Source organism: Nannospalax galili, unplaced genomic scaffold, assembly GCF_000622305.1.
Source record: "Nannospalax galili isolate Female #2095 unplaced genomic scaffold, S.galili_v1.0 scaffold227, whole genome shotgun sequence".
NCBI lineage: Eukaryota > Metazoa > Chordata > Mammalia > Rodentia > Spalacidae > Nannospalax > Nannospalax galili.
In genome coordinates this window covers 8,952,719-8,975,168 of record NW_008360303.1, presented here as the reverse complement: position 1 = coordinate 8,975,168, position 22,450 = coordinate 8,952,719, and the positions used below count along the sequence as shown (strand labels likewise).

Here is a 22,450-nt window from a genome sequence, read left to right as displayed (position 1 = left end):
ATTTATTTATTTATTTATTTTTGAGTGGGGCTTTTGGCTACTCTAACATTCCCCCCTCTGAAGAGGTAATCCTAAAATGTTTTAAGGATTAGATAAAAGCTCCCAAATACTTTCGACATTTTTGGCCTTTGGAACAGAGTATGTTGCTAAGAGGCCCAAGGACATTGTGAATTTTTAGCCAAGAAATTGGCTACTTTTCTTTGGGGCTGTTGGCTTCTTTTCACCTGCTGGTTTCTTGGTAGCTGTGACATTTTTCCCCACTGGCTTCTTTTTCCTTTTTCCTCACTCAGGTTCTTGACATCCACAGGTAACTTTGCTTTCTTCCTCTCCATAGGCTTCTTGCTTGCAGTCCCCTTCTCTGCTGCTCTTTTCTCTGCCACCCTCTTCTCTGCCACCCCCTTTTTCTGATCCGGCTGCCAGTGCTGCTGCTGCCGCTTCCGTTTTCTTCATGCAGAGTTTTGATTTCTGGCCTGGCTTAGAATGGCACGGGTTTAGCTTCACCATGATTCTCAGGTTCTTCAGTGGATTTTTTTTCAGGACCTGTGATGAATCTTCTTGCCCGGTGCTCGGAGGGCTCTTTGGGTCTCGGAGGGCTCTTTGGATCTCTCGGCTTTTCCAGATTCTGCTAAGGTATATATTCATCATCTTGTGAATGGGAAGGTAATAATTACTCTTAAGGGAAGCAGCCTTATGTCAAGTCCCATACAACTCATCCAACATCCGGAAAGCACTTTCAGTCCAAAAGCAGAACTGTCCCACATGCCCACCAGGAGCAAGTTTCCCAAAATGTTCAGCTTGCTCACATTAAGCAGAGTAATACCAGGAATATTTCTGAAGGCCTTGATGATACCATTGTCCTCATTATAGATGATTCAGGGTCCCCTGCATTGGATTGGGCCCTCGCTAGCTCTCATTCGCTGAGAGGCAAAAACCTTTTTGATGTCATTCCAGGCTTTAAAGTTTCTTAAGCAGCAATATCATGCCCTTTAGACATGACCAAAGCTGGTAAGGCAGAGGCACCAGGGCAGAGCAGATGGCATATCACTTTTTGGTTGTGTTCACTCTGTGTGGTGCCAATGACACCAGGTTTTGGTTGGAGCAAACATGCAGCCTCCCTAACACATATTTTGAAAGGCACTTTGGCCTGGATGGTGAGGCCCACCACCTTAAACTCTGGGAATTTGAGCCAGTAGTCTTTTTTCTGTTAAATATTTTTATGTGTATGAGTTTATTGCCTGCATGTATATAAGTGCACCAATGTCATGCAATGCCTGAGGAGGTCAGAAGAGGCATTGGATTCCCCTGGAACTGGAGTTATGGACAGTTGTTAGCTGCCATGTGAGTGCTGGGAATCGAACCTGGGTCCTCTGCGAGAACAGCCAGTGCTCTTAATCACTGAGCCATCTTTCCAACTGTGTTATAGTAGTCTTCCCAAAAGTCAGGAAAAGATCAAACCAAAGCAGCTAATTGGATGAGATCCAAGAGTGTGAAGATTGGGAGCTATGGACATAGTCATGGAATTGGAAGGTTGGAGAGATGGCTCAGTGGGTGAAGTACTAGGTCAAAGCGTCAGGTCAGTTCTTTCCACCCACTCTTCTGAGATGTTTGTGAGGACCTGAATCCACATAAAACAGGGCCCAGTAGCATTTGGCTATAATTCCAGCACTCCTGAGGTGAGATGGGAGGCACAAACGGAAATCCTTGAAGCTTCTGAGCTGGCTAGCCTGGTACAAGGACTAACACCTGAGGCTGTCCTCTGACCTCCACGTGTGTGTGGCACATGTATGTGGCACATGGAGAGAGAGAGAGAGAGAGAGAGAGAGAGAGAGAAGTAAGTCATGGAATTGGAAATCCACTAAATTGTGAACATCAATGCTGCTCTAGAACAAGACTTTTGGGGGGGACCTTTTTGAGAAAGGGTTTCCCTGTAGCCCTAGCTGACCTGGAACTTGCTATGTAGACCAGGCTGGCCTCAATCTCATAGAGAGCTGCTTCTGCCTCCAGAGTGCTGAGATTAAAGGCATATGCCACCATCCCAGGCTTGAACAAAGGCTCATTTTAATAAGAACAGCTGAGAGGACTGCAGTAAGATGAATTAAGTAACCCAGTAGCACTCACAAGATAGTGTGGCCAGTTAGTTAATTTGTAGCTGCCTTTATCCCATCTTACCTCTGTGGTAGTATTCTTTTTATAAAAAAAAAAATATTTATGGGGGCTACAGTCAGTGATTAAGAGTATTGGCTGCTCTTGCACAGGACCCAGGTTTGATTCCCAGCACCCAAATGGTAATTAACAATCATCCTTAATGCCAGTTCCAAGAAATACAGTGTCCTCTTATGGCCTCAGGGGGCATTGCACACATAGGTGCATTTAGATACATGCAGACAAAACTCATACACATAATTGAAAAAAATTTATTTTTATTTTGTGTATGAGTGTTTTGATTACAGGTATATACATGTATCATGTGCATACAAACCCACAGAAGCCAGAAGAGGGTGTCGAATCCCCTGGAACTGGAGTTTTGGGTGGTTGTGAGGTAGCATGTGGAAGCTGGGAACCAACAGCCAGTGCTATTTTTTTTTTTTTTTTTTTTTTTTTTTTTTTTTTTTGGTCAGGGTCTCTCTAAAGCTCTAGCTGTTCTAGAACTCACTATGCAGACCAGGCTGGTCTCAAATTCACAGAGATCTGTCTGCCTCTGCCTCCCAAGTGCTAGGATTAAAGGTATGTGCCACCACGCCCTGCTGAGTGATCTTAACCACTGAGTCATCTCTTAAGCTCCACCCACTTTAAAAAGTCTCTTATATCCTATATCTTAGATCTTAGCTTGGGTCTTCCTACATAGTTAAGGATGACCTTGAATTCCTGATCCTCCTGCCTTCACCTCCAGGGTGCTGGAATTACAAACATGTGCCAGCATGCCTGTTTTCTATGCTTCTAGGGACTGAACCCAGGTCTTCACACATATTAGGCAAGTACTCTACTGAACATCATTCTCAAATTTTTCAAGGAGTCAGAGTTAATTTTTAGTTCATAAGCATGAGCTATTAGTGTGCTTATTTTTAAAATTATGAAACAAATTTCTTGCAAGCCAGGCATGGTAGCTTATGCTTATAATCTTGACACTCAGGAGGTGGAGGCAGGAGGATCAGGTGTTCAAGGCCAGCCTTGGTTACATAGTGAACTGGAGACCAGCATGGGCTACATGAGATCCTGTCTCAAAAAACAGAAAGGAAGGGGCTGGAGAGATGGCTCAGCGGTTAAGAACACTGACTGTTCTTTCAGAAGACCCAGGTTTGAATCTCAGCACCCACATGGCAGCTAACAACTGCCCCTAACTCCAGTTCCAGGGGATCTGACAGCCTCTTCTGACCTCCGTGGGCATTGCACAACACAGGTACACTTACCTACATGCAGGCATAACACTCATACACATAAAATAAAAAATAAATAAAATGTTTTTTAACCCCCCCCAAACCAAAACCAAACAACAACAATAACAACATGATTCTGAAGAAAACTTAGAAATCCTTAGAAAATGTCTCTTTGGGGATGTAACATATAAAACCTCTTAGTATTACAGGCTGAACAGAATGGTTTTTCAGATTTACCTAAATTATAACCTATATCAATGTTATTCAATGTGTATTAGTGGTTTGTGTCCATGGAGTATAAAATGCTAGTGACTTGACAGATGGACACTGCAGAGCTGTCCACATCCTGATATTGTTTTCTTATATGGTTGGGATTTGGCAGCTGTTTTGATTTTCTACAAATATTTACATGAACTGTGTCAGATAACATACATTTTCCCTTCATTCTCTCACCCCACACATTCACACAAAATATTCTAACAGCTATGCTTCTCTTAGTGGAAAAACTTTAAATGTCCATGAAGACATTTAGGGTGAACTGTAACTTTAAATTTTTTTTTAATTTTAATTTTTGACATTTTTATGCATGTATACAATGTATTTTGATCATATTCCTTCTTCTTTATTCTCTCTTGTCCCCGTCCCACTCTCACTGACATTATCTCTTCCTAACTAGTGAATTATAACATGATTTATTTGTTTAATTTAGACAGGGTCTCACTACGCAGCTCTGGCTGGCCTGGAGCTCCCTATATAGACCAGGCTGGTCTCAGTCTTACAGAGATCTGCTTACCTTTCCCTCCAGAGTTCTGGACTTAAAAGGTGCCCTTCTGCGCCCAACTGGTGTAAATATTTTGACTCTTCTGTCCTCTATACTTTCCCAGTGGGTTCATCCAGTCTAGTTTTCTAGAGCAGTTTCCACTTTAGTCTTCAGTTTCAGTCTGAATTTCCTATTCCTTGTTGTTTACAGGATGATTCTCAGTGCTGTTTCTGTTGTTTCTCCTTCTTCCTCCCCGCCCCTCCTCCTCCTCTTCTTCTTCTTCCTCTCCTTCCCTTCCCCTCCTCCTCCTTCCTCTTTCTGATCCTCCTGTCTCTACCTGAGTATACTCCTGAGTACTGAGATTACAGGTGTGTGCTACCACACCCCATTTTACACAGTGCCAGGGATGGAACTCAGGTCTTTGTGCATGCTAGACAAGCTCTGTTTCAAATGAGCTACAATTCCAGCCCAATTTTTTAAAGGTTTTTAAAAAATCTTATTATTTTTTAAATCATGTGTATGTGTTTGTGTGTCTAGGTAGGCATATGTGCATGTGAGTGCCCATGGAGGCCAGAAGAGGACATTGGGCCCCTGAAGCTAGAGTTATAGGTATTTGAGAGCACATGACATGGGTGCTGGGAACTGAACTCTGGTCATCTGGAAGATCAGCAAGTGTTCTTACTACTGAACCATCTCACCAGTATCCTCAGCCTAATTTTTAATGTTTTTAGATAACCACCTTTAGATAGCACAAATCCTACATGTAGAAGTTTTAAAGAAGAAGGAGGAGGAGGAGGAGGAGGAGGAGGAGGAGGAGGAGGATGGGGGGAAGAGGAGGAGGGGGGGGAGGAGAAAAAAAACCTCAATGTAAAGGTTTGTTTGAATGGAATAAATTTTCTCCATAACAGAAAACTAAAAGCTAATAATTATACCATTTTTTAGTTTATGCTTGAAAATGACTATGACAATAATAATATCTCTCACTAATGTACAACATTATTAACTCTAAAGAAGCAATTCTTCATGATTATCTTTTTTTTTTTTTTGTCTTTTTTTTTTTTGGTCTTTTTGAGACAGGGTCTCCTTGTAGCCCCAGCTGTCCTGGAACTCACTATGTAGACCAGGCTGGCCTCACAAAGATCCACCTGCCTCTGCCTCCCAAGTGCTGGGATTAAAGGTGTGCACTTTCTGTTTTATTTTTGATGTAGAATCTTCTATTCAGCCCTGGTTGGCCTGGACCTTGCTTTGTAGACCAAGTTGGCCTGCAATTTGTGGTGATCCACTTGCCTCCACCTCCCAAGTACTGGGATTACAGGTGTGCACTACCAAACTGGGCTTCAAAGTGAAAACTTTAATTCATTCTTTTGACTTTTAAAACACATGCTAGTTTATTATTTTAATAAGCTGCACTAACAGATGTTAGACAGAATACAGTCACATCTGGAACGTATAAAATACCACTTCAAGTCTCCATGGGAAGGAAAAGCAATATTGATTCATTCTCTCCAAAAGCTTTTCTGTCTAGCTCATCTCATTTAACCCGTTTAATTCCTTTCAGTTGAATACTTTGTGCACAAGAGTAGCACCAATTATTCTGGTTGTCTTGGGAATATAAAAAGAAGCTATAATGTCAAGCAAGGATTGCAGCAGAAATGCACTTGCTGGAATACAAATGTAACTTGTCTAATGCTTGTGGCTAGAATTCTGTTTTTTCAGCTGAAGAGGTGATAAATCTTGCGTTGCCTGCTTCCTAAAGCTACCCTGAATTATAGGTCCCTTTAGGGCTTTCTACAATGTTTTAACTCAACTTGGCTCTTTCAGGAGAAAGGACAATACATCTAACATATAGCAAACAAAGAATTGGGTAGAGAATATCTTTTGATGGTAGTACATATACAGGTAGCAGTTAAACCTCAAGCTATTCCAGTCTTCCTTTTTAAAAAAAATTTGTTTTGTTCTCTCGAGCCAAGTTTTCTAAGAAAACAAAAACAAAACCTGCTGGTTTCCTGTCAATGAGTCAAATTCATAGTCTCTTATATTTTTTATTATTTCTAACTTCTTTTATTGCATTTATTTGTTTATTGTGGTGTGTGTGTGTGTGTGTGTGTGTGTGTGTGTGTGTGTCTGTGTGTGTCTGTGTCTGTGTGTCTGTGTGTCTGTGGAGATGAGAGGTCAGTTTTGGGGAGTCAGTTCTCTCCATCCACCATATGGATCCTGAGGATGGAACTCGGGTTGTCAGACTTGGTGATGTCTTTACCAGCTGAGCCATCTTGCCAGTCCCTATCTTAAAAATAGACCACACTTGAATAGATGAGTAAAGTGCTTGCTGTGTAACCATTAGGTGCTGTGTGTGTAACCTGAGTTTGGATTCCCAGGACCTCCTATGTAAAAGCTGTGCTTGGTAACTCTGATCTGTAACTCCAGGGATGGGGTGGGTAAGGTGAAGACAGGAGTATCCTCAGGCCTTGCTGGCTAGCCAGCCTAGCTAAAATGGTGAGGGCCAGGTTCAGTGAAAGACTCTCTCAAAAGTAAGGTGGACAGTAATAAAGGAAGATACCCAGAGTTGACTTCTGACCTCCACACATGCATGTATGCATGGGCAAGAGCACCACACACCCATGCATACAAAACACAAACACAAATAAATAAATAAATAAATAAATAAATAAATAAATAGGGCTGGAGAGATGGCTCAGTGGTTAAGAACACTGGCTGTTCTTGCAGAAGACCGGGGTTCAAATCCCAGCACCCCAGTTCCAGGGGATCCGATGGCCTCTTCTGTCCTCCTCAGGCATTGCAGGACATGGGTGCACTTACCCACATTTTTTAAAAATACATTCACACATATAACATAAAAATAATAAATAAAATATTAAAAAAATAAAATACATAACAAACCACAAAATAGATCACAGTGAAGATTGAAATAAATACTAATGTTGAGCCGTGTGTAGTGTGCACACCTTTGATCCTAGTACTTGGGAGGCAGAGGTAGACAGATTTCTGTGAGATGGAGGCTAGTCTGGTCTACATAGCAAGTTCCAGGCCAGCTGGAGCTACATGGAGGCTCTGGCTCAAAAAACAGAAACAAACAAACAAAAGTAACAATAATGTTGAGAAGATGCTGTGGAGATGTTTGTCTCATAGCTTACTTAAATATTACAGAGAAGAAGGGCACCTCAGTTGTAGATGTGCAGCTCCAAGTGGTAAGACATGGTTAGCATCATGAAAAGCATCCTGTACTCAGACTCAAATGACCCAGGGCTGAGCAGCAGTGCCAATTCCAAAGTCAATGTTTGTGAGCATTACTGAACCATAGACATCACAGTCTGTGATTTTTTAAAAAGGGAATAAGTTATGTATGGTGGCTCAAGCCTATAATCTCAGCTCTCAGGGAGGTTGAGGCAGGATTGCCATAAGTTTGAGGCTGGCCTGAGCTATATGGTGAGACCCTGTCAAAAAAGAAAAAGGAAAAATCCTTTGAAGGATTGTTTTGGATTCAATGGAGCAACGACCTCCCAGTATTCTATGAACATACTGTGTTTACAACTGTGACACATACATAGCTTAATATTAATTGGCCACTGGTGACTTACAGTCTTTTCTTCATACCAGCTGCTAACAATAAGCCACTTGGAGTATGGCTGAAGAGAACTCCATGTGGTGGGTATATATCAGGCAATCTTGAAAGAAATTTCTGCTGCTTAGTAATAAGTGAGGCGAATCCACCTCATGTGGGCTATTCTGTTTTGTATATACACCAAGATCAAAGAATCCCACTCTTTCATTATCTTAGCATATATTTCTCAAGCATCTACTATGTACCAAGCACAGTATTAGTTTCTAAGTATGCAAAAATTTTTTTCTCAAGGATATTATAGCCCAAACACATTGATATTTGCATTCAGAACACTAAAGTGGTTGGCACATACTACATGCTCAGTAAAATTTAGTTCAGCTAAACTAATATAACTTTGTAGTATAGCCATAGGAAAAAGCCAGTAAAGAGGCGATAGATTTATTTCTTCATCCTACTCAGCTCATAATATGATTAAGCTGGTACTACTTCTAAAGTCTTGAGGGAAAATAATCTTTACCTACAGTTTACTTAGTCATCCATCCACTTATTGTACTTACATATGTAGTGTTAATATTCTACTTAAAATATTGATACCACTTTTTTTTTTTTTTGAGACAGGGTCTCTCTGTAGCCCTAGAGAGCCTGGAACTCAATATGTAGACAAGGTTGGCCTCAATCTCACAGAGATCTGCCTGCCTCTGCCTCCCAAGTGCTGGGATTAAAGGTGTCCACCACCAACCTGTCTGGAATGTGGTATCTTAACCTAGTCTCCTTAACTACCCTCAGAACACAACCCGATGCTGGGTTGAACGTAGCCCATTTTATAATAAAGCATTGAGCATCTCATGTAATTTATTGAATACTGTATTGAAAGTGAAAAATAGAGTGTTTTATGTGGCTATACTTTGATGTTAAATTTAAAAAATGCTAAGTTATTATCATAGACTGGGGAGTCCCAAACCAGGTGTCCTGATGCATGTCTGTAAACCTCAGTATTTGGGAAACTGAGACAAGAAAATTGTGAGTTTGAGCTAGCCTGGGTTACATAGTGGCTTCATTTAAAGAAAAACAAAATCAAAAGACAAATCTTTGAGTTAGGTGTGGTGGCACATCTTGTGATCCTAGAACTAAGGCAAAGGCAGACAGATTGCCAATGAATTTGAGGCTGGCCAGGGCTACATAGCAAGACCCTGTCTCACACAAAACAAAACAAACCAGAACAAGAAAAACCAAACTAGCTAAACATCCCTTAAATCCCCCAAACAAACAAATAAAAACAACAAAATAAAGGAAATTGGAAATTCTGCTTTGAATGGCAGTAAACACATACAGAGTTTATTTTTTGAAAGCATAACTTTCCTGAAGTTGCCTGAATCAAGGTCATAAAATAAAAAATTTTGGAGTGTTTTTCATAACAGCTAGTAACCAACTTGTGTGTGTGGGTGGGGGGGTTGTCAAGATGGCTGGCATTATTGTTCACCAAAACTCTCCTCCTAATTTTAGTTCAAGGAGTCACTTCCTTTACAGGTGCATGGGGATCTGTGTCCCTTCCAAGTTTAGGCTGTAAAAAGCTCATGGTTATTCTTCAGTCTCTTTCTTTCTTTGGTACTGGCAATGAATTTCTGTATTCTAGTTATGGCGGAGTCTCCGTCAATCTGGTTCCTAGAGAGAAAAGTATGCCTGATCCTCACCAAGTACCAAACATGAGCAGGCAGTAAACTTCCATTGTGTTAAAGCTGCAGATTTTGGAGATGTTTGTTACTCTATGACAGAACATAACCTGTCTTGTTTGATACACTCTGGGAAGATTCATAGTACTTGTTTTGATGCCAAGTTTTGGATAAAATAGAAGTTGCATTAATTCATCAGCAATGTCTTTCATTTTAAAGGACGTTAGCCCATGTCTAGATTTTTAAATCACATTTAATCTAAATATCTGTGACAGCTAACCTTGGTTGTCAATTTGACTGGATCTGGAATCAATTAAAACCGTAAGCCTCTGGGCACTCCGGTGAGGGATTTTCTTGATCAGATTATTTGAGGTCAGAAGACCCACCTTAAATGTGGGCAGCACTTTCTGGTGGCAATCCAGATAAAAGGACTCAGAAGGAAATTTGTATTGCCTGCCTGCCTTCACTCTTGCTGGAGAGTTAAACTATCCTATTGCTGTGGCATCGCTTTGTCAATATTAAAAACAACTTCTTTGGGCTTCCTATGTAGATCAGCAGCTCTCCAGGAATCCCCCAGACCTTCAGCACCAGACTGGGACTGCTGAGACATCCAGCCTTGTGAATTGAGCAACTACTGGATTCTCAGTCTCTCCAGTGAGACAGCCATTGTTGGACTACCCTATTCTGTAAGCCAATCTCATAAATTCCATATATATATATGTATAGTTTGTCAGTTCTGTTCCTTTAAAATAATTTTAATATGGTTCTGTGACTAAGTACCATATTAAACTTTATCCATAGTTTCTGTGCTTTCTACAAATGATCACTTTTATTAACATCAGTTGAATTGCTTAATCTAGCCACACCATGATTTCCAAAAGCCTTTGAAATAGAACAAAGGGTTCTAAAATTGTGACTATCTTGTCTTTAATTGAACTATATGCTTCTGCCACTGCAGGCTCTAGAGAGTGGAAGAGCAGAGCATTCCTAATTATTTTGGTTTTTATTCACAGCTGAGGAAGAGTTTAACCTTGAAGAGCTTTTTAAAGTCAGAGATTTAGCATTGCTTATTTAAGTTATGGACCGAAAGTGAAAGTCTTTACTGGAAAAGAATAATGCTGGCTCTTGTTTACTTTGATGGATTTCAGAAACTTGTAGAAGGCATACATGCTATGTCATCTTCTATATTTTAATACCTGTCTGCTTTCTTTTCCTCTGTCCAAGGTATCTGCCAAAGACTAACTCAAATTCTAGCTCCTCAAGACATGGAAGAAATCTCTAAACACAGCTGGAATTGTTTCTTTTCCAAATTGGCATGTAAATTCATATATTTATTTGAAATCCATTATAGTTTTAGAGTTCTAGAGCTGCAAAGGACCTTAAAATAATTTTTTAAAAATCGCTTCATTTTGCATATGAGGAAAATGAAGTCCAGAGGATTTATGAATTCTACTGTGGTCACACACAGCTAATAGAGGCTATAAAGCAGCTTGCCCAATTCCCAGTACAGTCCATTTTCTTATGTTGCAAGTGTCTTCCCATTCATTACGTTGGATATCTTTTTAAGAGAACATGACCACTGAAGTTAGGGAACTTTTTCGTTTATTACTTCTTCAGTTCAAAATTTATATGCAGGGAGCACTTAATAACTTTTTGCAGGCCCATTGATTTTGTTTTAGATAAGGATTCTTACTTATCTATTACTTGTTATACTCTCAAGTTCAAAATACAGCAGTTGTAAGGGCCACGGAGGTAGAAAAACAGCACGAGAAACAGTAAGAACGAGCTTAACAGACGACCAGTAACACAGCAATAAAGTTGAAGGTCACTTAGATCTTGCAGGTTTACTGAGCAAGGATGTTGTGTGTGTTAGACTGAGATGCTGGTATGCCAAAGTCAGGGTGAAGTTCCGGAGTAGAAAACTAATACGGACTTCCAGTGCTGGGATGGATGGTTTTAAGAGACGAAGTCAGTGTGAAGTCTAAACCTGAAGGCATAAACGGTGGGCTAAGGCAAGCACAGAGCTGCAGCACAGAACAGAACACGAGAGAGGTGGCGCCCTAGTCCTCGGGCGTTGCCTGGGGGCTGCGGCGGCCCTGGGGGCGCCCGGGGGCTGCGGTGGGCGTGACCACGCAGTGGGCGTGGCCAGGGCGTGGCGGCGCCAGGCGTCCCAAGCCAGCACGCGGCGCGCCCCCTCCCCTACGCCAGGGGCCTCCTCGCGCGGTGCACGTCCGCGTCCCGCGCCTCCGCCTACTCCTCGCTCGCTAGGTCGCTCGCTCGCTCCTTCCCGCCCTTCCCGCAGCTCCGACCGAGCCGGCTTCCCCTCAGTCTCTCATGAATATTGAGCGGCTCCTGTTTTATTTCCCGAGCTCCATTGCGGAAGCCTAGGCTCGCCATATTGTGCGGCGGCGCCGGCGGTCGCGGCGGTTGATCCCCGAGTCTCGCTCCGGCCACGGCCAGCGAGCTCTGGGCTGAGGCAGGAGCCGGTGAGCCGGGCGAGCGGGGCGGGGGCGCTGGGAGGCGGACCGGGCGGCTGCGGGGCCGGTGTGTGTGTGTGTGTCCGCGGGTGGGCCGTGAGGGGCCGAGAGCAGCCGTGAGGCGATGGCGCTGCTCGCTCTGCCGCTTGCGCCCCGGCGGGGATGGCTGCGGAGGCGGCTGCTCATTGTTCGGGGCTTTTGGGGAAGGGGCTGACCCGGGCTCGCGGGGACCCGGCCGGCCCAGCGTCGGCGCCCTTCCCGGGGCAGCGCAGCCTCGCCGCCCTCGCCTGCCTGGCGGCCCCGACCTCCCGGGCGGGTCCTGACTGGAAAGCCAGCTCTCCCCCGGGCTTCCCCGCCGTGGGGGCGGGGCGGCGAGGCGCGCTGGGCCCCCGACAGCCCGCTTCCCCGGGGCGTCCCGGCTGGTGGGCCCGCGGCGGACCCCTCCGGGCCTCACATTCCTGGAGAGCCGTCCCCCTCTTCATCCTCGCTCGGGAGTTTCAGTTCCTGCTGTTGCGAGCTCACCCGGAGGCGGCGTGGGGGAGGGGGCGGTCTCTTTTTGATGGAAGCTTCGCGTTTTGAACCCGGGGCTTTCTGTCGAGGTTCTTGGTTCCTGTCGGCTGGGATCCCGGGTTCTGGTGGTGAGGTTCGTTTCCCACCCCCAGAAGTCGCCTCCCTACTTGGAGAGATCCTCTTAGGAAAGATCGGTCTTGCAAACTTTGAGGTTCGTTTTTGCTTGTTTGCCCACTAAGACTGATTGCGGCTTCGTGCCCTTGAAGCCCCTTGGATCTTTTAGGAGGCTGCCCCAGGATTCGCGTGGTGGGAAAAATTTTAGATGTGCATTAAGCATTTTTAGGCATTTCAAAAACAAAATTGAGTTCCGGTGCTTTAAATTGAGCGTTGTATTTAAATATACCGTGAGCGTTTTGCATTACATAATATTTGATAATTCTGAGATGATCAACTGGAATACTTAGTGGAATTGGTAGATAGTGTTCTTAGTCATTTGTCATTGGTGAATGTTTTAATAATTTAGGTCGGTGTTCGATCTTGGGTTGATTTTTTTGTTTGATTTTGAGCCGGTGATCCATTCTGTAGAGTCCAGGCAGGCTGGCCTCGAACTCCCTTTACTGCTATTCTGCCTCAGCTTCTGAGTATTGAGATTATGGGAGTTCTGCACCGCCACGGGTTTACATCCTCTAAGTGAAATTTGATCCTTTGATTCTAAAGAACTTAAACGGCGGTAACGTTACTCCTGGCTAGTCACCCCCACCCTCACCCCCGGAGTTTCTGCTTATCACCATCAACAGGTATCTCGATTATCAGTACACCTAACCTACTTTTTAGTAAAATAATGAGAAGCTATAGAACACTCCATTTTCCAGGGTTTCCACAGCATGTATGTATGGCTCTTCACTTTCTTCAAGTACTTTATTTCTTAGTTACTTATGTAAAATGCACATTTGAGATTGGTCATAAAACGGAGACTTTAGACACAGCTGTAACGTAGCCCTTAGGAGTGGAGGCAGGGTGATCCGCGTAGGGTCATCCCGGACTACATATTGAGGAGGCCAGCGTGGGACTCTATCTTGAAACAAAACAAAAAAGTCCAAAAAGAGAATTTATGGAGGAAAATTGCCAGAGTGGGACTAGTCTGAGCATTTTGAAAATAAGATAATGGTCCTCAGATGTGCTGCACAGAAAATTTCAAATTAGAACAAGGAACATCGTATAGACAGTGCAGAGATTTAAATATGGGAAATTGTTTTTCTCTGTGTGGAGCATTCAAGACAGCTCGTGCCCAGGTTTAGGTGGGCTTTAGAAATACAGACCAGGCCAGCAAATAAGTTATTTGAAACTTCACTGACTTAAAGTTTCTGATAGCTGCTCTCTCTCTAATCTGATTTACTCATGATTTATGTTTATATTATGCAGTTTTTTGGAATGAAGGTGATATATACCTGTTGAATGATGTATAACCACGTTTCAGTGACAGTTTCATTTTTGTACATTAGCAAAAGAAGCATCATTCCTTCTAGCAAAAAAAATGAGTTCACATTAAAATTATGTGAACTCACATAATTATGTGAAAATTATGTAAATTTAATAAAATTATTTTATTAAAATTATGGCAGTGTTTCTAGAATGACTTAAAAAAGGACTTCATAGTTCTAAAATGACTCATCCATTGAATTCTGGAGAAATGAAAAATATATCATAGTTTGCAGGTATTTTGTTTTTGGAGGTAGGATTTCCATAAGCTAAACTGTCCTTGCATTCCTGGTGGGATAGGATTACAGGTATGAGCCACTATGACCCCAGCACAATGCTTTTTGGGGCCCTCAACATACTCTTTCCTCACCCCCGACTCTACCACTGAGTTATATCCTCAACCTCAGTTTGCAGTCTAAAGAAAACATACTCTGCAGACATACAAATCGGCCACTGATTTTTAAATTAGTTTCGCTTATTGTAAAACATAACATCTGATAGCTGTTGCTTGATTTCTTTCATTTGTCTCAAATTTTAGTAGCTTGTAGGAACTTGTGTTCCATTGAGTAGGTATAGTATGGGTACAGAGGTAGTATTTTCTAAAGGTCTGGTATTCAGGCATGCCCAGCCTGCTCCCCAGGCCTCATAGGTTCTTGGGTAGCTGAGAGTGCAGTAGAGCACAGACATTTGTGGAAGACAGCATCATGTAATTGGACACTTGGAGGTCTAGATTATCTTATCTGTTCCCTTCTAGTCTTTATCCTTTGTACCTAGTATGTCTGCAAGTTCTTTTGGTATTTCCTATGTGTGGATGGGGGAGGGGTGTACAATTTGGTTGATTTCACATAGATATTTTGAATTTGTAATAAGATCCATTGCATTTAATTAGAAACTAGTGTTGTTTATAGGCAAGAGCTAGTTAGATAATGAGTCCCTACTCTAGATGCTAAAAAGATAGCCCATTACCACTGTTTTATTCTGTGTGGAGAAAACTACTCAGTTTTTTTTTTTTAAGCTTTTTGGGTGTTGGCGCTTGAAGTGGACGAGTGTGAGGAGTATAGTAGTCTGTCCTGTTGGATGCTGAGCAGCTATTCTACCAAAAGTTCAAGAAAGATTTCTAGTGCCTTCTCATTTTGAGGTTGAATTAGCAACATGTTTGCTTCTACATTGTCTAATGAGGGTATGTTATCAAGTAAAGTAACAGGCTGATTCAAAAAATTGTAAGCGTTTCTGTCATTTGCTTGCAACGGATATGTTGCTTATGGTCTCTCTTGGAAGGAGATTTCCTTTTTCTATGTCATAGAGTGGTGTTTTTTGGGTGTTGTTGTTTAAACATTCTCATATGTAGTTCTACTTTCCTGGAATCCACAGAGATCCTCCTGTCTCTGCCTTCTAAGTGCTGGGATTAAAGGCATAAGCCACTGGGCCTGGCCCAGAAGAGTTGTATTTTATGAAGAAGTTACTAGAATTGAAAGTGTGTAAAATGTGGAAAAAAATGGTAATCTGTAGCTGCTGGTGTAGCTGAGCAGTGGAGAGTGTGCTTAGCATGTAGAACTGGGGGGAAAATCAGCTTGACAATAGTTTAGGAAGATAGAAGAACATCAGTAAGTTCAGGTATACTTTATTGAGATTGCTCTTTCTGTCTTTGAACACGTAGATGAAATAGGGGCATTTAGGGACAATGTTGAATAATAGCAACAACAACAACAAAAATTCACATTTAGCGATTGAATACCACACATGGGGACTGAAAACTGGGGACTAGATCAAATCTACCATGCCATTTTATCTTTAGATTGTGTGCTGTTGTAAAAAGAGGTGAGTGGATATGTTTGGACTAGCCTGTACTATCTGTCGTACCATTTTTTTCTTTTTTCCAAAACTGGATAGCTTAGATCACAAAAAGTTCAGTAGGTTTTATGCTTCAACTTAACTGAAGCAAATCTAGGTTTCAAGTTACACCTTTATAAAATGAATTTTATAAGAGAACCTCAAGTTTATTGAAGCAGCAAGATATCTTAAAAGAGTGCATTTGTATCTAGCAGTGTATTAGGGTCCAGTAGAGAAAACAAAAACTTTAATAAGGATGACAAAAAGGATTTAATATTAGGGAGTTGGTTAGGTGAGTGTAAAAGCTTTTAAAAGGGAACGTTAACATTTTGATTGTTAGAACCTTAAGAGTTCAGGGAAGGGTTCTATTAGATTTCGTGTAGGTCAGCTGTTAGTATATAGGAACACATGTGATGGTTAGTTCTGGAAGTACCAAAAGCAGCAGGAGGCTACTGCCACCCAGGACCAGGAATTGACTGCAATTTTTACTTACCAGGAACCTAAAGCAAGCCCTTTGTCCTGTCTTCCAATCTATTTCACTATCTCTGTTGGCGAAACCTAACAGAAACATTACTGGCAAGAGCCATAAAATATGGGTGAATAATATCGCTTTATTAGTGTAGGCCAGAGTTTAGGAAGGCGGTTTTGGAATTGAGACAAAGAATAAAATGACCCGTAAAAAAGTGATAAAAACACAGTAATTTAAATAGGAAACCATGTCTTTCCTTTCAAAAAAATTAATCATTTTCTGTGTGCCAGATCATTTTGCTAGGAATTAGGAATAGAAAAATGTATTAAAGGTCTCTGTCCTGAAGGAATTTAAGTGGGCATGACAAACTACTGCACAGTGTGTTAAATGCAGTAACAGATGCATGATGTGTTTTGGGAGCCCCAGGGACATAGGAACCAACTTGCTGTCTTTGCCTAGCTAAGCTTAATGACTAATATATATTTTTTTAAATCTTAAATCCTGATCAAATCCAACTTACTGTTTATCTCATCTTCTATGAAAGCTGTTTCTTTGAGAGATCTCAATTTTATCACATAATTATTAAGTGCTTTTTTGTGGTTTATTCATCTAAACTATAAAAACCGTTTCCTAGTATTGTGTACATAGATGTTTGAGAAGTTTGTTTTTGTGTGGATATGACAGTAAGTTTCCTTCTTCCAAGGTTATTGAAAAATAGTTGCTGGCCTGGAGAGATGGCTCAAGAGTTAAGAGTACTGGCTGCTCTTGCAGAGGACTGGGGTTCAGTTCCCAGCATGTACTTGGTAACTAAAAACTATCTGTAACTGCATTTCCAGGGGATCCAGCACCCTCTTTGAGCCTCTATAGGCATTGTAGGACCCTGTCTCAAAAAGACCAAAACAAAACATTTGGATAGTGTTTGATTTTTTCCGGATGTGAGAGTTCACATTAGTTAATTGAAGCTGTTTAGCACCGGCAAGTGATACAAAAAAGATTTAGATTTCTGATCTATATTTCAGAGCTATTCTTTCTTTAATGGCTAAATATAATCTTGTCTTAACTTTTATTTTATTAGCTGATGTTCTAAAAGTTCAGTTATTTCTGAGGAAGAGAAGACAAGTTTCTCTTTTTATTATAATTTTGAGACTGGGTGTTGCTGGCTGGTCTGGAACTTGTTATATAGACCAGGGTGGCTTCGAGCTCTCAGATCTGCTATTTCTGTTTCCTGAGTCTAGGTTTAGAGGCATGTGCCACCACACTCAGCCCCATTTTATTTTTTTATTTTTAGGTTTTTTTTTTTGAGACATTGCCTCACTGTGTTTTGAGGCTGGTCTCAAAACCAGATCTGCCGCCTGAGAGCTGGGATTAAAGGCGTGTGTTACCATGCCCAGCTCTCATTTTTATTTTGACTTTTTATTATCAATTGTCTCATTTTTTCCTCATTTCTGTATTGATTACTATTACCTCTATTAGCTATTGTGAAATGTGCAGTTTCTGTAGAACTTTGTTTTGACTGCTTGTTTGCTCACCATACATATAATATATTGATTTAATTTAAAGCCAACTGTTTACTTTTAAAAAGATGTATGTCTGTGCCAGTAATTGCATTAAACTCTTGACTATTTACACTATTTGCTGAATAGAGTTCAGTTCAGTTTGTGAGGGCTGTCTTGGAACTCAGCCAGATGTTTTATAGAAGGCTTTGCTGTATTACAGAAGGGGTAGTGTGGTACATATAGAAAAACCCTCAGATTTGGAAGCAAGAGGCTTGATTTTTAGGACTACCATTAGAGCTCAGGGATAGTGCTTACCTAGGTGTGTGGGTTTTTTTTTTTTTAGAAAGCCCTAGGTTCAATCCCCAGCACTTATAAAAGAGGGAAAGGGGAGGGACTTTCTTGATTTCTAGGTCTGTTTACAACTATAAGCAGATTTTGGCCATTCCAAATCTTTTCCTGTGTGTCTGTCTGTATGTCTATGTCTACATACCAACACAATTACCTATGGATTATTTCTAAAGATAGTAAGAGGTAATGTAGATAAAGAACATCTTTTTTTTTTTCAAATATTTTTATTTATTTTCATTTTATGTGTATTGAGTGTATTGCCTGCATGTATGTGAGTACACCCGTGTCATGCAGTGCTGCAGAGGTCAGAAGAGGGCTTTGGATTCCCCTGGAATTGAAGTTAAGAATGGTTCATAGCCACCATGTGGGTGCTGGGAATCAAACCTGCGTCCTCTGCAAGAGCAGTCAGTGCTGTTAACTGCTGAGCCATCTCTCCAGCCCCAAGAGCATCTCTTTTTTTTTTTTAATAGCAAAGCTGATTGTAAATAGGAGTGTTATGTGAAGAAAGGAAAAGATAAATTCATTTGTTTTTGGCTTGCATCCTGATGATGACCTGGTAACTAAAGTTTTTTTTTTTTTTAAATACTTTATTATTTTTATTGTATGTATATGCATGTATTGCCTGCATGTAGGTAAGTGTACCTGTGTTGTACAGTGCCTGTGGAGGACAGAAGAGACTGTCAGATCCCCTGGAACTGGAGTTATGGACAGTTGTTAGCTGCCACGTGGGTGCTGGGATTTGAACCCAGGTCTTCTGTAAGAACAGTGTTCTTAACTGCTGAGCCATCTCTCTATCCCCTTACCCTTTTTTTAATGTGTATGACTGTTTCCCCTCATGTATGTGAGTGTACGACATGTGTGCAATGCCTGCAGATAACCATAAGAGGGCATTGGATCCTCTGGAATTGGAGTTATGGACAGTTGTTAGCTCCCATGTAGGGGTTGGGATTCGAACCCGGGTCTTCAGTAAGAACAGCCAAGTGTTCTTAACCGCTGAGCCCTGAGGTGTGGGAAGAGTTATGGGTATAGTATGTGTTTTTTTTTTTTTTTTTTTTTTTTCAAGAGGTGAGGGCTTCCTCACGTTGATCAGATTCTTTAATAAAGTATTTTTATGTGTATGAGTGCTTTGCCTGCATGTATGTTAAGTGCACCATGTGTGTGCAATGCCCTTGGAGGCCCCTGGAACTGTTGTTAGAGATGATTGTTAGCTCCTGTGTTGGTGCTGAGAACCGAACCTGGGTCCTGTGCAAGAGCTGCCAGTACCCTTAACTGCTGAACCATTTCTCCAGTCCCTCATCAGATTCTTAAGGGAGGCTGTAGACCTAGAAAAATTAAGAACCATAGACGTGTAGAATTTTTGTTAAGAGGTGGAAGGTGGGTAGTGGTAATAGTGGTAATTTCAGCCTTAGGGAGACTAAGGCAGGAATATCTTCAATTGTAGCACCCCTCTCTTCCCCAGAAGAAAATTGAGGTAGGAATGAAAACTGTAGTGTTCCAAAGATTATGTTACTGAATTAATGTAAACTTTTTTTCCCTTCATTATCCAGCAGCGTAGAACTAGTTTTTCTTTTTTCTTCTTTTTTTTTAATACTTGGGATTAAATTTAGGGCCCTGTGTATGTAATCATTCTACCTCTGAGCTATATTTCCAGCCCTTCTTTTGCCTTTTGAGTGGCTGATTGAAGTATTCAAGTTGAAAGACATTGTTAAAGGTAGATTATCTTAATTCAAGAGAATGAGGCTGTCTTTAGACATTATCCTGCTAGGAACATTGAAGTTTTGTTTCTTAAGAGCTTTAAAGAATGTTTCTGAGGCTGGTTAATATAAAACAAATTTATAAATAAGGAAACTGGATTTTCATTTAAAGTGATTAGCCTTAGTTCACCCTAGAATTTTGAAACCAAGCTTCTTTGCTTTTGTGGCAAACTTTGTTACTCTTATATCCTGTTATCAGAGTCTCCACCTTGTGGCAGCAAATATTCTACAAGGCTGAACAAAGGAAGAAAGCTAAGGAGACCTTATCTGCTTTTGAGCTAGAGGCAGCATTCTGACAGCAGTTGTGTTGCTTTTAAAATGCTTTTTTATTTGGCGGGGAGGGGGGCGCTGGGGAAATGGCTCAGCAGTTAAGCGTACTGACTGCTCTTGAAGAGGACCCAGATTTGATTTCTAGCACCCACATGACGGCTAACAATGGTCCAGTTCCAGGGGATCTGATGACACTGTCTTCTGACCTTCGGGGACATTGTATGACATGGGTGCACTTGCACACATGCAGGCAATACACTCGTAAAATAACAATGATAGCTGGGCGTGGTGGCTCAGGCCTTTAATCCCAGCACTTGGGAGGCAGAGGCAGGCAGATGTCTGAGTTCCAGGCCAGCCTGGTCTACATAGTTCCAGGCCAGCTGGCGCTACTGGGGAGACCCTGTCTCAAAAAAGACAAAAAAAAAAAAAAAAAAACCAAACAAAACAAAAAAAATTTTAAAAATTATTTTGATATATCACAGTGAAAGATTTATCGTCCTCTTTTTTTTTTTTTTTTTTTTTTTTCTAAAAAAAAAAAAAAAAAAAAAAAAAAAACCCAAACCAACAACAATAATGTTTAAAATTTTTACATGTATTATATATGTTTACATGTATGCACATACTGCGTAGAGGCCTGAAGTTGATGTCTAGTGTTTTCCTACTCCATTTATTGCTACAGGGTCTGTCCTTGAACCCAAACTCATCAATTCCAGATATTCTAGCTGGCCAGCTTGTCCCAGGGACCCCGTCTCTGTGTCCCCCTTAGTGCTGAAGTTACAGATGTATGCTTTATTTTTAAATGATTTTTGGTGCATAGATTTTTGTTTTGGTTGGTTAGATTTGTTCTTATGTAGAGTCATGCATCATTTTAAATTGGAAACAGTACTGAACATGTGTGTGCTATGAATGACATTGTTTTTACTAATTTCTTTTTATATTGTTTATTGTTTGTAGAAATGCAACTGGTTTTTGTGGGATTTTTTCTTTCTTCCCACAACTTTGCTAAATTTATTACTTCATTTTTAAAAAATGGTTTGTTCAGTGGAATTTTCAGTTATCTTCATATCAGATCACTTTCTGTGAACAGAATTACTTTCTACTTTGGGTGTCTTTTATTTCTTGTGTCTTTTCTATGCTTTATTTTTTAAAATTTGTTTTGCCTACTTGCTCTTAGAACATCTACTAATGTGTTAAGAATAGGAATTGTAAAAATACCTTTTTCTGTTTTATTCTTTTTAGTAGCTACAGCTATACAACTGCAAGTGTAGGAACCCTTTTTAACTATTCCTATATAGTCTGTTGTTTGTTTTTTTTTTTTTTTTTTTTTTGAGACAGGGTCTCCCTGTAGCCCCAGCTGTCCTGGAACTCACTAGGTAGACCAGGCTGGCCTCAAACGAACAGAGATCCACCTGCCTCTGCCTCCCAAGTGCTGGGACTAAAGACATGTGCCACCATGCCTAGCTGTAGTCTGTATTTTTATTGTCTTAAGTAAGTTTTTTAGTTCTGTTTTTCCTATTTTGTTAATAATAACAGCTCTAACGCAGCCCTTTCTCATCTCTTTGGATGTTATTGCTTGAACCTTTTAATTAGGATTCTTGCCTTTTTTTGTTCATTTCTTGATATAGGGTCTCACTATGTAGTACTGGCTGGCCTGGAAATCACTTTGTAGACCAAACTGGCGGCAGAGTCACAGAGATCCACCTGCCTCTGTCTCTTGAGTGCTGGGATTAAAGGCTGTGCCTGACCAGGATTCTTGATTTTCTTAAGTTGTCCTTCATTCTTGCCAGAGGTGATTTTATTTTTTGACTGATATGCCAGTCTGACCTTCTCCTTATGCTGTGGGTCTTTCTTACATGTAGGCCTCCTTCATCTGCTATAGTTTAAATTTTCAGCTTCGCCCGCTGTTACTCTCCTTCCATCTTTTATGTATTTCCTTCTCTTTTTTCTTTTCTGTGGTAAGGTCTTACTGCATAGCCCAGGTTGGCTTCAAACTTGTGTTCTTCCTGCCTCAGCCTCATAAGTGCTGAGATTACAGGGGTGCACTGCCACAACTAGTTCTTTTGATTCACTTTATAGTGAACCACCTAGAAATTCTCATATACGTCTTGCTTAGTGGTGATTTTGCTTATTGCTTGTTGGTCCTTCTGAGCAACCTTCCTTCCTCACTTAACTTCCATTTTATACTTCACTGTGATGGAATTATTTTCTCTAGGAAACCTTGTTTTTCTTCCTTGTTGGACTGTGGTTTTGTACTGAAACATCAGGTTGTATGAAAGCATATTTTGGGGTTGTGTCGCGAGCCGGGACTCTGTCCAGCAGAGTCCAGGAAAGACGACACAGACACCAAGGTGAGGTTCAAGCTTCTGTTTCTTTTTCTTCCTTTATTCTCTCTTATAGTCTCTTCATTATCTCACCCACTATGATGCTGCTCGT

At 41.1% G+C, this 22,450-nt stretch overlaps 1 protein-coding gene and 1 pseudogene across 1 annotated transcript in view; one reads left to right on the top strand and one right to left on the bottom strand.

The window, feature by feature from the left end:
- LOC103726703 overlaps positions 1–9,440 on the bottom strand; it is a 9,612-nt pseudogene extending 172 nt beyond the window's left edge.
- A 2,095-nt stretch (positions 9,441–11,535) lies between these two features.
- Positions 11,536–22,450, top strand: part of Rnf2 (ring finger protein 2) — a 66,126-nt gene continuing 55,211 nt past the window's right edge. Inside the window, exon 1 of the mRNA XM_008824279.3 lies at positions 11,536–11,870. The gene's annotated coding sequence lies outside the window, so the exon portion shown is untranslated. The remainder of the gene's footprint in view (positions 11,871–22,450) is intronic.